At 41.2% G+C, this 16,927-nt stretch overlaps 1 protein-coding gene across 3 annotated transcripts in view; it reads left to right on the forward strand.

The window, feature by feature from the left end:
* ZBTB43 (zinc finger and BTB domain containing 43) overlaps nucleotides 1-16,927 on the forward strand; it is a 28,816-nt gene that overhangs the window by 148 nt on the left and 11,741 nt on the right. The window contains exon 1 of one of the 3 annotated variants that reach the window (XM_070799259.1): nucleotides 33-15,805. The exons of the other annotated variants lie outside the window; for them this stretch is intronic. The gene's annotated coding sequence lies outside the window, so the exon portion shown is untranslated. Of the gene's footprint in view, nucleotides 1-32; nucleotides 15,806-16,927 lie in introns of those variants that run through there. 3 annotated transcript variants of the gene reach the window in all.

The raw sequence follows: 16,927 nt of genomic DNA on the forward strand, positions 1-16,927 counted from the left end.
ATGGCAGAGTCAGGACAACGCGTAGCAAGGGGGCAGAAATGGAAACCGGAGAGGTTTGAAGGGTTCTCTGCAGGTTCCGGCGCGCTCACCGCTGACACCGCCAGGCCCATTGCGCCGACCGGGATGCTGAAGCCGCGCGCGGGACCGTTGGAGTCCCGGCGCCCCGGGTCCGACTCCTGCTGTCTCTGGCCAGCCCGGAGCTCGTGCAGCGACACCGAGGCCCCCGAGGCGACCTCTCGTCCAAGGTCACCCTCCGGTGACGGACCTCGGCGGGCCAGAGCGCTTAGAGATCCCGCCACCCCTTCTTCCCCCCGTCAGACCGCCCCTCCGGCCTTTCGGGGGCGCGGAGTGGGCGCGGCTTGGCGACCTCTCGGTTGAGTCAAAGCCAGGAGAAAAACTGCGCTTGGGACTTGGCTGATATGGTCTCTGTTTACCTCTGCGTTTCACGTCTCTTGCTGTCTGTGTCACCTGTCATCACCTGCCCTTTATGCCTATTAACTCGGCCTCGGTCAGCTTTGTGTTTCTCTCGAACCCATCTCCTAGTATCTGGATCCTGTCTTCATTTCTGTTTCCACCTTCTGTGTCCCTTGACCCTGTGTTTCCCTCTTAGTCTACTCTGATTCACGGCCTTCCTGTCGGTCCAGCTCTTTACTCATTCTGTGCTTCTCTGCCAGTCGTATGTCTTTCTCTCTTGTTTCTGCCTCTCCTCACTGGGTTTCTCTGGGCGGGGCGGCCTGCCCGGACCTCTGAGCCATGGCAGGTGACTCATGACCCTGTGAAGCTTCCTACACTGGTGACATGATCAGCGACTAGACTGCAGTCTGACCTCAGCTCTGACAGGTGTCGCCCAAACGGTCAGGGTGTAGGCGCTCCTGGAGGACAGAAGGCCATCTGCAGGCCAAAGTAGCTTGATGAATCCTTGCTTTTTCTTACCCATGGTTTTTCAGAACTGCCGACTCTACTTCCCTTTGCTCCATTCACGTGGCTTCCAGGGTTCTAAGGAGCCTGCTCTCTGAGTTACCACTGCTTAACCAGGCCTGTGTACAGGCTGAGGAAGGGTCTGTCAGAGATCCTCTGCCCGTTGGGGCTCGTGGGGCAGTAGCAGGATTTCTGGGAGAGCTGTATGCTTAGTTTGAAAATCGTGTCACTATGTACAGTTAAATTGTGAGAAACCTAGTCGCTTGGCGTTCATTCTTTGCTCTACAAAAGTATTCAGTGGAGAAGTAAGCTGGACCCAAAAGAACAAATATTGAATGAGTCCACTTATATGAGGTATCTAGAATAGGCAGATTCATGGAGACAGAAAGTGGAGTATAGTTTTGCCAGGGGCTGAGGGTGTTGGCAAAATCTTGGCTCTCTGCGCACCAGTGCCCAACAGAAATACAGAGTCATGGAAGAGAAGGAAAGAGTGGCTTTACTGCTTTGCCAGGCAAACGGGGAACAGAGTAGGCTAGCGCCTCAAGAGCTGTGCCCCACTCCCAGGTGAATAGAGAGAGGTTATATAGTCAGACTGGAATGTGTGATAGGATTAAGGCAGTAACAGTCTTGCATTCTTCTGCAAAGTTTCAAAAGGGTGGGATTGCTGACAAGATGCATGTGCAGGGTCTTAGGTGGGCTTCCCAGGTGGCACAGTGGTAAAGAATCCACCTGCCAATGCAGGAGACTCAAGAGACTTGGGTTCAGTCCCCAGGTTGGGAAGATTCCCCTGGGGTATAAATAGCAAGCTTCTCAAGTATTCTTGCCTGGAAAATCCAATGGACAGAGGAGCCTAGTGGGCTCTATTCTGCAGGGTCACTGAGCACGAACACAGGGTCTTGGGTTCATTCTCCTAATCTTGATGAGCCTCTCTGGTCCCTTTAATCTTACCTCAGGTGATTTCTTGGCTGCTCCTCCCTTGATTAGCAACTTTTCTGCCCTTTGGAACTACGAGAACGTTGTGGAGGCTGGAGTCTTGCGTATGAGAAATGGAGGACAAAAAAACCTCAGTGTCCTGGAGCCCCACAGGGCCCTGCTCAACATCAAGGGGGAGGAGAGGATGGAAAATTATTATTTAATGGATACAGGGTTTTAGTTTGGGATGATGAAAAAATTCTTCAAACAGATAATGGTGGTGGTTGCGCAACTGCATAAATGTACTTAATGCCACTAATTGTAAACTTTAAATGGTTACAGTGGTAAATTTTATGTTAAGTATATTTTACCACAGTACCAAAAAGAAAGTTGTTGAATGTAGATTCCTGAAACTAACAAGCTCTTTGAAAACGTGATTTAAAAAATTCCATTCTGTAGCTTTTAGAAACATTTAGTTGAACTGACGTTTCTTGATGCCTGCTCTCCACAGCCAAGGTCCTTAGAAAAGGAGTTTGGTTAAAAGAATGTAGTTAAAAATTTCTACTTTTAGCACCCTGACTCTCCCTCTGTATTCACTGGGTTCAGTGCAGAAATCTGCTGCTTAAGCAGGAAACTAGAGGATGGTTTTACTTTTCACTTGAAGAAAAATAGTCCTTTTATTATAATAATGAAAAATTATGTGTTATGTGTTTTCTGGTGGGAGAGGCCTTTGTTTTATGTTTTCTTATCTAAGCTGTCAGTTTGTAAGCTAGTTTATCAAGCTTTCTTATAAGATGTAGCAGCCAAATTACTGCCATATTGAATCCCTTGATATCATTGGTTATTTTATGTACCACCAAAGGAAGAGAAAGCTTTGGCAATTAAACTTCTGCTTTGTGCATGCTAAGTCACTTCAGTAGTGTCTCACTGACCCCATGGACTGTAACCTGCCAGGCTCCTCAGTCCTTGGGATTTCCCAGACAAGAATACTGGAGTAGGTAGCCTTTTCCTCCTCCAGGGGATCTTCCCCACCCAGGGATCAAACCTCCGATTCCTGAGTCTTCTGCTTTGGCAGGCAGATTCTTTACCAACTACACCACCTGGGAAGCCCAATTAAGCTGTTACATATGCTTTTTTACATGTTTAAACTTATTTAGATATTTTAAAGTTATATTCTAGTACATTTGTAAAAAGAAGAAAAGTGAAACAAACTGATTAAAATGTTCATTAACCTCCTTACTATTCCTACTCTTCTGAATACTTTTCAGTTCAGAGTTACACCTGTGCTTTTCCACAGTTTGTCCTGTGTGTCGTCAGAAGCATTGGTGAGGCTCTCAGGAAAGCTCTAGTACTGTTTAAGCAGAGACAACTGTTATAACTTCCACCTGGCCATCACATCCTGATTTCAGAAATTTGAAAATGTGCCTCTTATAATCAATTGACTATAGCTCTATATTAGTTTCAGGAACTTTTCCGTTTTACCTTTTTATGTTTGCAGTTAAAATACAAAGAGATTTTTGTCTCATTTGTAACATATTGAGGGGAAAAAAAACTTTTGTTGTGTATGTTGTAGAACATACAAAACAGCAAGTGCTATTTCTTCCTTCTGCTTTCTTGGTTCAGCTTCTTATCCTGAATTCTAATGAATATGAGAGTGCAGTTAAAAAACATGTCCTTGGCTTTACTGTAATGTTAATGGCAGGATGAGATGGTGGATGGCATCATCAACTCAATGGACATGAGTTTGAGCAAACTCCAGGAGATGGTGAAGGACCAGGAATCCTGGTGTGCTGCAGGCCATGGGTTCGAAAAGAGACACAACTGAGCTGAACGACTGAACAACAACAACAGCAATAGCAGGATGACTGATAAGTGGAGAGTTAGTGGTTAGAACAATAACTTCTCTTTTGAATCACAAAGAATTTTCCACACTGGATCATTTGCCCTGAAGTTTCAAGTAAAACATTCAGCTGTGGCAGGAATCAAACTTCATAAAGTAGGTAGCTTGTTTTTTAAAAATCCTAGAATAGGTTTTACCAAGTGCTCTGGCTGTGTGTGCGCAGTTGCTCAGTTGTGTCTGACTATAACCCTTTGGACTGGAGTCTGCCAGGCTCCTCTGTCTGTGGGATTTTTTAGGCAAGAATACTGGAATGGGTTGCCATTTCCTTCTCCGGGGATCTTCCTGACCGGAGGACTGAACCTGGGTCTCCTGCATTGCAGGCAGATTCTTTACCTACTGAGCCATCAGGTTGCAGGGGGTTGCGGGGGCGCGGATGAGCAGTGTGTTCCAGTTAGAAAATATAGGTATATTTGATTGATAATGGTCTAGAGAACAAAAAATACTTTTGCACAGAGTAGTTTAATTCTGCAAAATTACATAGGTATTTTGAGAGAGGTATCTACTGAGAGTTCCAGAAAAACATCTACTTCTGCTTTTTTGACTATGCCAAATCCTTTGACTGTGTGGATCACAGCAAACTGGAAAATTCTTCAAGAGATGGGAATACCAAATCACCTGAGCTGCCTCCTGAGAAATCTGTATGCAGGTCAAGAAGCAACAGTTAGAAGTGGACATGGAACAACAGACTGGTTCCAAATCGGGAAAGGAGTATGTCAAGGCTGTATATTGTCACCCTGCTTATTTAACTTATATGCAGAGTACATCATATGAAATACTGGGCTGGAGGAAGCACAAGCTGGAATCAAGATTGCTGGAAGAAATATTAATCACCTCAGATGTACAGATGACACCCTTACGGCAGAAAGTGAAGAAGAACTAAAGAGCCTCTTGATGAAAGTCTGTTGATGAAAGAGGAGAGTGAAAAAGTTGACTTAAAGTTCAGCATTCAGAAAACTAAGATCATGGCATCTGGTCCCATCACTTCATGGCAAATAGATGGGAAACAGTAGAAACAGTGACAGACTTTATTTTGGGGGGCTCTAAAATCACTGCAGATGGTGACTGCAGCCCTGAAATTAAAAGACACTTGCTCCTTGGAAGAAAAGTTATGACCAACCTAGATGGCTTATTAAAAAGTAGAGATACTACTTTGCCAACAAAAGTCTGTCTAGTCAAAGCTATGGTTTTTCCAGTAGTTATGTATGGATGTGAGATTTGGATTATAAAGCTGAGTGCTGAAGAATTGATGCTTTTGAACTGTGGTGTTGGAGAAGATTCTTGAGTCCATTGGACTGCAAGGAGATGAAACCAGTCCATCCTAAAGGAAATCAGTCCTGAAGATTCATTGGAAGGACTGATGCTGAGCTGAAACTCCAATACTTTGGCCACCTGATGTGCAAAGCTGACTCATTTGAAGAGACCCTGATGCTGGGAAAGGTTGAAGGCGGGAGGAGAAGGAGATGAAAGAGGATGAGATGGTTGGATGTCATCACCGAGTCAATGGACATGGGTTTGGGTAGACTGCGGGAGTTGGTGATGGAGAGGGAGGCCTGGCGTGCTGCAGACCATGGGGTTGCAAAGAGTCGGACATGACTGAGCGACTGAACTGCACTGAACCATGGTGATACAAGATGTTAACATTTAAAGAAAGCTGAGTGACAGTCATGGAGGAACTCAACACTTTTTGTAACTTTTCTATAAATCTAAACTTATTCAAAAATTAAAACTTTATTTAAAAAATGCAAAGGCAGTAGCTCAGAAGGTAGAAAAGCTGATATAACAGAAAATATCAGTCATGATTACTTTTCTTTGCCACTCACCCACAGATACAATTTTATTAGCAAGACACTGGTACACAGTGAATGGCACCAGCATCTCTCACATTTTTAATGTGATTTTTCTTTTCAGAAAGCACTGTGATTTTAGTTTGAAACAAAACTAAGAAATGGGTTCCTCTTTGTCATTTATTCTTACTGTCTTTTGATGGTCATGGCATAAAGAATTTTAGCCCAGGAATGCATCTTTTCTTTAGGTAAGCTATAAACTTGCTAAAAATACAGTTTTTAAAATTATTTACTAAAATGGTTTCTTTTTCAGTAATTTTTTACTGAAATAATAATGTAATTGTATTTACATTAGACCAGAAGGTTCTTTTACTTCTGAGGAGTAGATACTGCGCATTTTAAGGCCAATCATTGCCATTCTTTGTTAGAGAATTTAACTTCCAAGAAACTTCTCTAAGTGACATTTTTTTTTCACTTAGAAAAATATTAGATTTGGAATTACATTTCTATTTGAATCCTAACATACCACTTCTGAGATATGTGACCTGGGACAGATCTTTTAACCTTTCTGAGCTTCAGTTTAACTCATGAGTGTGATGGTATAAAGGCTATTGCCACCCCTGAGTTTACATAGTCTGTTTAGTGAACTGTAAAGCATTTGGCTAAAGTATTTGAGTAGGCATGGGGTGTTGGTATTTTTGTACATTTGTGCCAGACTAGAGATTTTACTAAAGTAACATTTACTGTGTTTAAATGTGCTCTCTACAGTAAGCATGCAAATTACCATGCACTCTGATTAAGAAATCTCTGGAGGGCTTCAAGAAGAGTCACTGGTGGGTCACCTTCCCTATTATACTGTTGTCTTGTGTGTTTTTAGGATATGGAATTGGTGTTTAAACAGTATATAAAGCTTGACATACAATTCCTCAGCTAAATAATAGATGTAGGCTACAATTAAACTCATCAGAGTTGGAAAGGGTCTTGTAGGTCATCTAGTTCATATTTACCCTTTGTCCTCTGCTCTTAAAAAGCCAGATTAGAACTTCCCTAGTGGTCTAGCGGTTAAGACTGTGAGCCTCCACTGCAGAGTCTTCAGGTTTGATCCCTGGTCAAACCTCACATGCCACGGGATATGGTCAAAAAAATTAAAAAAAAAAAGAAAAGCCAGATTATTTTAGGGAACAATGGAGGGAGTTAGCTAGGATTGGTGTGTTTGTTTTAGAACTGCTACTATTGGATTTAAAAAAAAATGTATACAAGGTGACATAAAATTGCTAGTACTTCATTAAGTCTGAAGATGGCGAGTAATTTGCTCTGATTGCATTGCACACTGTAGACTGTTTTGGTTATTTGTGAAAATATTCATCTTTACCTTTCATACTGCCTCATCTCTCAGACTATTGGGTCTGAGCCGGTGTTTTGAATTTAAGTTCCAGCTTCATCACTTACTGGTTGTATAACCTTAGGTACATAGTTTAGCCTCTCGTCTATTTTTTATTCTTTACAATAGGAGTAAAAAATATCTTATCAAGTGATTTTTTAATGAGGATTAATTTATGAGAATATATAAAGTGCTTTACATAGATCTGTTACGATACATTCATTAAATAAATGGTCCATGCTATTACCTGTCCTACTAATTATGACATTGTCCTGCTTACCCAGTGGGATTGGTAACTAGTTTACCTTGCATGCATGCTAAGTCACTTCAGTCGTGTCCGACTCTTTTCAACTGTATGAAGTGTAGCCCACCAGGCCCCTCTGTCCATGGGATTCTCCAGGCAAGAATACTGAATGAAGTGGGTTGCCATGCCCTCCTCCAGGGGATCTTCCCAACAAAGGGACTGAGCCCATATCTCTGTGTCTCCTGCATTGGCAGGTGGGTTCTTTACCACTAGCACCACCTGGGAAGCCCAACTAGTTTATCTTGCATTACTCTGTTTTTAAAAACTGCTTTATCATGACATAATTCATATGCAGTTTAGAGTTTTTTTTAGTATATTCAATGAGTCAAATACCCATCAAAGATTGAGGGCAGTAGGAGAAGAGGGCAACAAAGGATGAGATGGTTGGATGGTGTCACCGACTCAATGGACATGAGTTTGAGCAAACTCAGGGAGATAGTGAAGGACAGGGAAGCCTGGCTTGCTGTAGTCCATGGGGTCTCAAAGAGTCAGATATAACTTAGTGACTCAACACCACCACCACAATTTAATTTTAGAATTTTTGTCTCCCCTTTTAAACAAACCAATTAGCAGTCACTCCTTATTTCCTTGCCCTGTAGTTTCTTGCAACTGCTGACTTATTTTTGCCTCTGAAATTTGCTATTCTGGACATTTCATGTCAGTGGGGTCATACAAGATTTAGCCTTTTGTGTCTGACTTCTTTCACTTGGCATGATGTTTCAAGGTTTGGACTTCTGATATATATCAATACTTCATTTTTATTGCCAAAAGGATGTTATGATGCATGTAGTATGTAATAAAATGGAATAATATTCCATTGTATAGTTATACCATGTTCTATTCAGTCATCAGTTGAGGACATTTGGGTTATTTCCAATTTTTGGCCATTATGAATAATGCTGTTAGAGACATTCATGTATGTTTTCTGTGGACATCATGTTTTCGTTTTGGGTAGATACCAAAGAGTAGAATTGTTGAGTTATATGATAACCCTGTTTAACTTTTTGAGGAGCTACGGAACTGTTTTCTAAATTGGATGCACCATTTTACATTCCCACTATCAATGTTGCTGTTCAGCCGCCCAGTTGTGTCTGACTCGGCGACCCCGTGGACTGCAGCACATCAGTCCTCCCTGTCCTGCACCATCTCCCAGAGTTGGCTCAAGTTTGTGTTCATTGCACTGGTAATGCCATCCAGCCATCTCATCCTCTGACACCCTCTTTTACTTCTGCCCTCAATCTTTCCCAGTATTAGGGACTTTTCCAATGAGTCATCTGTTTGCATCAGATGACCAAAATACTGGAGCTTCAGCTTCAGCATCAGTCCTTCCAATGAATATTCAAAGTTGATCTCCCTTTAGATTGATTCGTTTGATCTCCTTGCTTTCCAAGGGACTTTCAGGAGTTTTCTCCAGCACCACAGTTCGAAGGCATCAATTCTTTGGTGTCTGCCTTTATGGTCCAGCTCTTACAACCATATCTGACCACTGGGAAGACCATAGCCTTGACTATACAGACCTTTGTTGACAGAGTAATGTCTCTGCTTTGCAATGCACTGCCTAGGTTTGTCATCGCTTTCCTGCCAAGAAGCAGTCATCTTCTGATTTCATGGCTGCAGTCACCGTCTGCAGTGATCTTGGAGCCCAAGAAGAGGAAATCTGTCACTCCTTTCACTTTTTCCCCTTCTATTTGCCATGCAGTAATGGGGCTCCGGGAGATGGTGATGGACAGGGAGGCCTGGCGTGCTGCGATTCATGGTGTCGCAAAGAGTCGGACATGACTGAGCGACTGAACTGAACTGAATGGGGCTGAGTGCCATGGTCTTAGTTTTTTTAATATTTAGTCTTAGCTCTTTCACTCTCCTCCTTCACCCTCATCAAGAGGCTCTTTAGTTCCTCTTTGCTTTCTGCCATTAGAGTGGTGTCATCCACATATCTGAGGTTGTTGATGTTTCTCCCGCCTATCTTGATTCTGGCTTGTAACTCGTCCAGCGGGGCATTTCTCATGATGGACTCAGCATATAGGTTAAACAAACAGGGTGACAGCAGACAGCTGTACTGCAGTGTATAAGGGTCCTAATCCTTCCATATCCTCTCTAACACTTGTTAGTGTCTGTCTTATCACAGCCATCCAAGTGGGTGAGAAGTGATAGCTCATTATAGTTTCAAATTGCATTTCCCTAATGAATAATGATACTGGACTTCTTTTGTGTGTCCTACTTGGGGAAATGTCTGTTCAAATCCTTGACCCATTTTTCAGTGGGTAGTCTTTTTATTATTGAATTTTAAGAGTTCTTTATGTATTCTGGAGTATGAAGTGGCAACCCACTCCAGTATTCTTGCCTGGAAATTTTTGTGGACAGAGAAGCCTGGTGGGCTACAGTCCATGGGATTGCGAAGAGTCAGATACCATACCACTACCACCACCGTATGTATTCTGTATACAAGTTGCTTGTAAGTTACCTGATTTGAGTATGTTTTCTCCCATGTTGTAAGTTATGTTTTCTTGATAGTATTATGTGTACTTTGGCCCACTCTTGTATCTTCCTGCCTACTGATTCAGTAGGTCCCATTGATTCTGTTTTCCATATTCATTGTTACTTTCATTGCCTCAAACCTAGACCATATTTACTGAAATCTTAGAATTGGCCTTTACTTTAGGCTTGCTCCTGCTTTAAGTCCATCTGTAAATTATCCTTTCTGAACATTTTTCACAGCATGTCACACAAAAGTTTTCAGTGCTGCCCCCAGTGCCCCATTTAAAGCTCAGACTCAGCCTTTAGCAGGGTAGTGCCAGTCATTCTTTTCAGATTTATCTCTCACTACCCCTGTCACTTGTAGAAGGAAGCACAGGCAGTGATGCCCATGCCGCCAGAGGTGGTCTTGAATGGAAGAAAGCTTTTAAGAGGGTCTTCTGGTGGTAATTTTACCATAAAATAAGTTCTTGCCCTCAGTGTGATGGTACCAGTAACTCAGTTTCTTCAGTGTGTCACACTCATAATACACTCAACCTACAAGAAATTAAAGCAAAATGCTGTCTGGTTTATAATTTTTCTTTTCTGTGTTAATAAGTGAGGAGTTATGTTTTTTCTTTGTCCATTTTTGATACTGTGGTTTTATAAAAAATACCAAGTTTTCTTATATCTTTGTTCCCTTTCCCCTTTCTTCCTCCTCTGAAACAGTTTATATAACATAGGAATTCGTTTTAAAGAATTTTCCCATAAAATATACTGGGCCTGGTGAGCTTTGGGCAGTCATTTGAATATGCTTTGTCATTTCTCCACAGTTACTTATCTCTTTAGGTGTGTCTATTCTTCTATGAAGTTGTTTTTTTTTTTTTTAATCAATGTGACATTGAAATTTATTAGGGGAAAATTGTCTTCTGTTTTAAAAAGTTTCTGTCGTGTGATTATATTTTGTTTCATTTCTTATTCCTAATTTTCTGAATTTGACATTGCTGGTTTTACATTATTTGTTGTTATTGCTCAGTCGCTAAGCTTTTCTTCTGCATTGTTAATTCTGTTGTTATACCCAGCCAGTGTTTGTTTGTCTTTTAATTTATAGTTCAATTTTGGAGTTCCTGTGTGTTTGTTAGTTTTCCTGTGTACCTACCATGCTTAATTTTTGTGAACATATGAAATGTAGAATTTTCTACCAGTTGTAGAAGTCTGTCATTTCTGGGTCTGTTTCTGTTGATCAATTTTTTTTCTCTCTCTCCTTATTATGAATTATATTTTCCTTCTTTGCATGCCAGGTGATTTTTTTTTTTTTAATTGGATGCCATACACAAATTTTACCTTAGTGGGTTCTGGATTTTTTGTGTTGTATAAATATCCTTAAGCTTTGTTCTGAAACACATTTAAGTTACTAGGAAATATTTTGATCCTTTTGAGGCTTGTTTTTAGACTTTATTTAATGGAACCAGAATTGCATTTTGTCTGAAGCTAATTTGTTCCCACTGTTGAGGCAAGATTCTCCTAAATACTCAAGGTTTTACACTCGGAAGTTTTCTTCTATTAGCTACTTTGATTATTCCTTCTGCTCCATTCATTTTGTTCTTTCTTTCAAGGACTTTTAACTAGCCATATGTTGGAACTATATTCTCTGTTCTCCTGTTCTGTTATCTTCTACCTTGCTGTTATCCTATTTTTATCCTCCTCCTGCATAAACATTCCTCAGAGTGCTTCCACATTATTGATTCCATTTTTCTACTGCTTACCGCCTATTTAAATTTCTGCTCTCTTTTAGTTTCCTTATATCTTGTTCTTTTTGCATCATTCTACTGTTTTATCTTCCCTAAATTTTCATTCACAGAAATCACATTTTCACGCTTGTGGAAAACATCAGTTTAAAAAGGTATTCTAAACTGTACTCTTTGTTTACACTTTACTGTTTTCTTCTTTTTGGTTATTGTAGAATCTATTTACAGAATAAAACAGTGTTGGGAAACATTTTGTTCAGGTCTGAAAGTTTCCCCCCTTTTGGATAGATCATTTTGGATAGATCACTTTATACCTGAATGCTGTTATAGTCAACTGTTAGCTCTTTTGCTGGAGGATGGGTTGATGATATTGACATCAGTGTTATAACGAGTTAAAAAAAAAAACAAAAAACTAGGTTGAGACATTGTTAGGCAAACTTGAGCTCCATGCAATTTGTTCTGTGTTGGTGAAATTGTTTTACCAGGGGCCAACTTGTGTTTCTTTGGTCTAGCTGACAAAGGATGGGCTATGTCTTTGCTTCCTTCCTGGGGCTACTAATGAGGCCCACCCTTTCATATCAAGTCTTTAAAAATTTTCTGCTGAGGCAGTGTGCAACCTTTGGTACCCAGTGCAGCCATCTCTGAATGTTGCCAGAATGCAGGACCTTTCCTGTGGTCTGCCCTCTTTAACTGTGGGCCTTCCTGATGAACAGGTACCTGCTGGTCCTCTGTCAGGATTACTGCTGCCAGAATTGCCTGGTGTAGCAAGGGGAGTTGCCAGGGCAGGGTCTCCCTTTAGCCTGGCCCCATCTCCACTAGATCCTTAATTAAAATTTGTTGCATAAAGACAACTCTGATCCCTGCTTTTCAGGCTAATCTTTTTGTTTCTTATATTTTTTGGTTTGGATGTAGTAGATGGAAAGAATTATATGCTGCTTGCAAGTCTTCCTTTTAGCCTGGTGACCACCAAAATGTATAGTGACGATATATAACTTTAGAATACACCAGGTTCCCTCCTCTGAATTCCTCATGATTTGTAATCCTCTTACGGTGCTTATATCAGGCTTTGCATTGAGTAACAGGATTATATGCATGGGGTTTTTTGCATGTTTTTTTTAATCCCCCTACCAGATCATAAACTCTGGACAGTGACATTCCTTCATCGTCTTAGAAATCCCCCTCGTACTTTGCACGTAGTGTTTTATGTTGTGGGGCGCTTGAAAATGTTCTTTTGCGGTGAGTTAATTACTTCTGTGAAACTCTTAACAATTGAAATGGCAACTACTATTATATAGACCTCAGTTGCCTGTGAGTTTGTAAATATTATTTGCTTCTGTGCTGTCATGTCCAACTCTTTGCGACCCCATGGACTGTAGCCTGCGAGGCTCCTCTGTCCGTGAAATTTTCTAGCAAGAATCCTGGAGCAGGTTGCTGTCTTGTACTCCAAGGGATCTTCCTTACCTGAGGATCAAACCCATGTCTTTGGCGTATCCTTCATTAGTAGGTGGATTCTTTACCACTGCGCTACCTGGAAAGTCCAGTATTGCTTATATAACAGGGAAACCTGTAGGAGAGATTTAGACTTTGCATGTTACAAGATAGGAGAATATGTAGAAGTGCCAGAATCATTCAAATTTAAGGGTAGAGGTCAAATACTTATTAAATTACAAAGATTATTACCATCTCGACAGAGTTAAAAAATAAAGTTACATGACCTTTTTCCAATTGTTTTTTAGTATGTGGTAAAAAATACATGTTATTCAATTTGCTACTTTAACCATTTTCAGGTTACTTATATTCCAGTATTGTGCCTGACGTGACTTATATTCTAGTATTATACAGTCAGCACCACTTTCTAGTTCCAAAATATTTTCATCACCCCAAATAGAAACTCTATCCATTAAGCAATAACCCCCCATTCCTTATTCACCCAAACCCGTGACAACCTCTAATCTACTTTCTCTGTATTTGTCTCTTCTAGATACTTCACAAAAGTAGAATTATACAACATTTGTACTTTGTTTCTGGCTTACCCTAACGTTTAGTATGTTTTAGTGTAATGTTTTCAGTGTTCATCCATGTTGTAGCATATATCAACTTCATTCCTTTCTGTTTGTGTTCTGTGTGTCTTCTCAATATAATTGACTTATAATGTTGAAGTCCTCTGTTTCCTTATAGAGCTTTTGTCCTGTTTTTCTAGATGCGTTGAAGTCTCCCCCTGTTAGTGTACATCTGTATGTTTCTCTCTTGAGTTCTGTTCATTTCTGCTTCATATAGATTTCTTTTGTTAGGTGCGTATATGTTTTTGTCATACATTCTTGAAAGTGAAACTTTTATCAGTGTATAATATCCATCTTCTTGTAACCTTTTTGACTTAAAATCTATTTTGTCTGATAGTGTTAATAATGTAGTCACCCCCCTCTCTTTCGGTTTCTCTTTGCGTTAGTCACCTTTTCCATTATTTTACTTTGAACATCTTTGTGCCTCTGTAACTGAAGTGAGTCTCTTATAAACAGGGTATAGACCGTGTTTTTTAACCTATTCTCCAAGTCTCTTGCCTTTTAACTGGAGAGCTTAATCTACTTCATTTGAAAAAAATTACTGATAAAGATGGATTTATCTCTGCTGTTTATTTCTAGCTATTTTCTGTGTATCTTATGTGTTTTTTGTTCCCCTTATTGCCTTTTAGGTTTTTGGTAAACATTTCTTGCATCTTCTCAACCTTTGCCTCCTTTCTTTTTCTGAGATCCTAAATCATATTCACTGTCATTGTTCTGCATTCTTTTTCTGGAAGGTTGCCTATCTCCACTTCTTTTACTTGTTTTTCTGGGATTTTGTCTTGTCCCTACATCTGGGACATAACTTTCTGCTTTTTCATACTGATTAACTTTCTGTAAAGTGGTTTTGTTCTAGTTGTGGGATTGTGGTTCTTGCTTCTTCTGTCTGTCCTCTGATGCAGCAGGGTAAGAGGTTTGTGTAAGCTTCCTGATTGGAGGGACTGGTGGTGGGAAAAACTGGGTCTCCCTCCAGTGGGCAGGACCTTGCTCAGTAAAGCTTTAATCCAGTTATCTGCTGATGGGTGGGGTTGTGCTCTCTCCCTGGTAGTTTTTGGGCCTAAGGCGACCCAGCCCTCTGGGCTCTGGGCTGTATGGTCAGGGTAATGGCAAACTTCCAAAAGAGTTTACGCCAAAGAAGACCTTCCCAGACAGCTGCTGCCGTCCCCCCATCCCTGTGGTGAGCCCCTGCTGACCCACACCTCCCCTGGAGACCCTCCAACACTAGCAGATCGTTTCAGATCAGTTTCCTTGGAGTCACTGCTCCTTTCCTCTGAGGCTTGGTGTACGCAAGGTTTTGTTTGTGCCCTCCAAGACTGGAGTCTGTTTCCCCCAGTCCTGTGGAAGTCTTGTCATCAAATCCTGCTGGCCGTCAAGGTCAGATTCCCTGGGGATCCCCAGTCCCTTTGTCGAGTCCCCAGGCTGGGAAGCCTGACAGTGGGGTTTAGAACCTTCACAACAGTGGAAGAACTTCTTTGGTATTACTGTTCTCCAGTTTGTGGATCACCCACCCAGCAGGTATGGGATTAGATGTTATTGTAATTGTGCCCCTCCTACGGTTTTGCTTCTTTCTCTTTGGACGTGGAGTATCTTTTTTAGTGGGCCCCAGCGTCCTCCTGTCAATGGTTGTTCAACAGCTAGTTGTGATTTTGGTGCTCTTGCAGGAGGAGATGAGTGCACTCCTTCTACTCCACCATCTTGAACCCCCCCTTATTGCCTTTTAATTGAGATTTTTGTTTTATATATTGTTTAGATTCCCTTCTTTCCTTTTTATGTATATTTTTAGTTATTAGTAGTTATCTTGAGGTTTACAATTAACATCTTAAAACTTATAACAAGCTATTATCAGTAGTATATTAAAAAACAGAGATATTACTTTGCCGACAAAGGTCTGTCTAGTTAAAGCTATGGTTTTTCCAGTAGTCATGTATGGATGTGAGAGTTGGACCATAAAGAAAGCTGAGTGCCGAAGAATTGATTCTTTTGAACTGTGGTATTGGAGAAGACTCTTAAGAGTCCCTTGGACTCCAAGGGACTTGGACTGCAAACCAGTCAATCCTAAAGGAAATCTGTCCTGAATATTCACTGGAAGGACTGATGCTGAAGCACCAGTACTTGGGCCACCTGATGTGAAGAACTGACTCATTGGAAAAGACCTTGATGCTGGAAAAGATTGAAGACAGGAGAAGGGGACGACAGAGAATAAGTTGATTGGATGGCATCACCAACTCGATGGACATGAGTTTGAGCAAACTCCGGGAGTTGGTGATGGACAGGGAGGCTTGGCGTGCTGCAGTCCATGGGTTTGCAAAGAGTCGGACACGACTGAGCAGCTGAACGGACTGACTGATCGGTAATATGTGAAAACTCTACTCCTATGCATCTTCATCCCTCCCTCTTCATATTGTTGTTGCCACTGATTACATCTTAATACAGCAGTCCCCAACCTTTTTGGCAGCAGGGACCTTTTTCATGGAAGACAGTTTTTCCACAGAGCAGGGCTGGAGGGGTGGTTTCAGGATGATTCAAGTGCATTACATTTATTGTACACTTTATTTCTAATCCAGTGCCACTTCTGAACTAACAGGAGGTACTGGTCTGCAGCCTGGAGGTTGGGGACCCCTGTCTTAATACATTGTGTGCCCAATAACATAGACTTATTGTTTTATTCATTTGCCTTTTAAATCATTCAGGAAAACGGAGTTGTAAACCAAAAGTGTAATAATATCGGCTCTTACATTTACCTATGCCATTACTTTTACTGGTAGCCTATTCGTTCATATGCTTTGAATTACTATCAAGTGTTCTTTTATCTCAGCCTGAAGGACACCTTTATCATTTATAGAGGAAGCCTACTAGTAGCAAACACCCTTCGCTTTTGTTTATCTGGGAGTGTCGTAATTTCTCTCTCTTTTTAAAAAAATATTTACTTATTTGGCTTTCGGGTCTTAGGTGCGGTGTGCAAACTCGTAGTTGCAGTATGTGAACTCTTAGTTGTAGCCTGTAAAATCTAGTTTCCTGACTAAGGATCAAACCCAGGCTGCCTGTGTTGAGAGTGCAGTTTTAGCCGTTGGGTCTCCTTCATTCTTGAAAGGATAGTTTTGCAGATATGAAATTCCTGGTTGACAGATCTTTCTTGTAGCACTTTAAATATGTCGTGTGCTGCCTTCTGAGCACCATGGTTTTTGATTAGCAGTTAGCTGTTAGTCTTACTGAAAGTAAAAGTGTTAGTCACTCAGTTGTGTGTCTGACTCTGTGACCCCATAGGGTGTAGCCTGCCAGGCTCCTCTGTCCATTCAGTTCTCCAAGGCAAGAATACTGTAGTATTGCCATTCCCTTCTCCAGGGGATCTTCCTGACCCAGGGGTTGGAACCCGGGTCTCCTGCGTTGCATGCATATTCTTTACTGTCTGAGATACCAGGGAAGTCCAAGTCTTACCGAGGATCCCTTTTAGGTGATGAGTGGCTTGTTTCTT

This window comes from Bos indicus, chromosome 11, assembly GCF_029378745.1.
Source record: "Bos indicus isolate NIAB-ARS_2022 breed Sahiwal x Tharparkar chromosome 11, NIAB-ARS_B.indTharparkar_mat_pri_1.0, whole genome shotgun sequence".
Lineage (NCBI taxonomy): Eukaryota > Metazoa > Chordata > Mammalia > Artiodactyla > Bovidae > Bos > Bos indicus.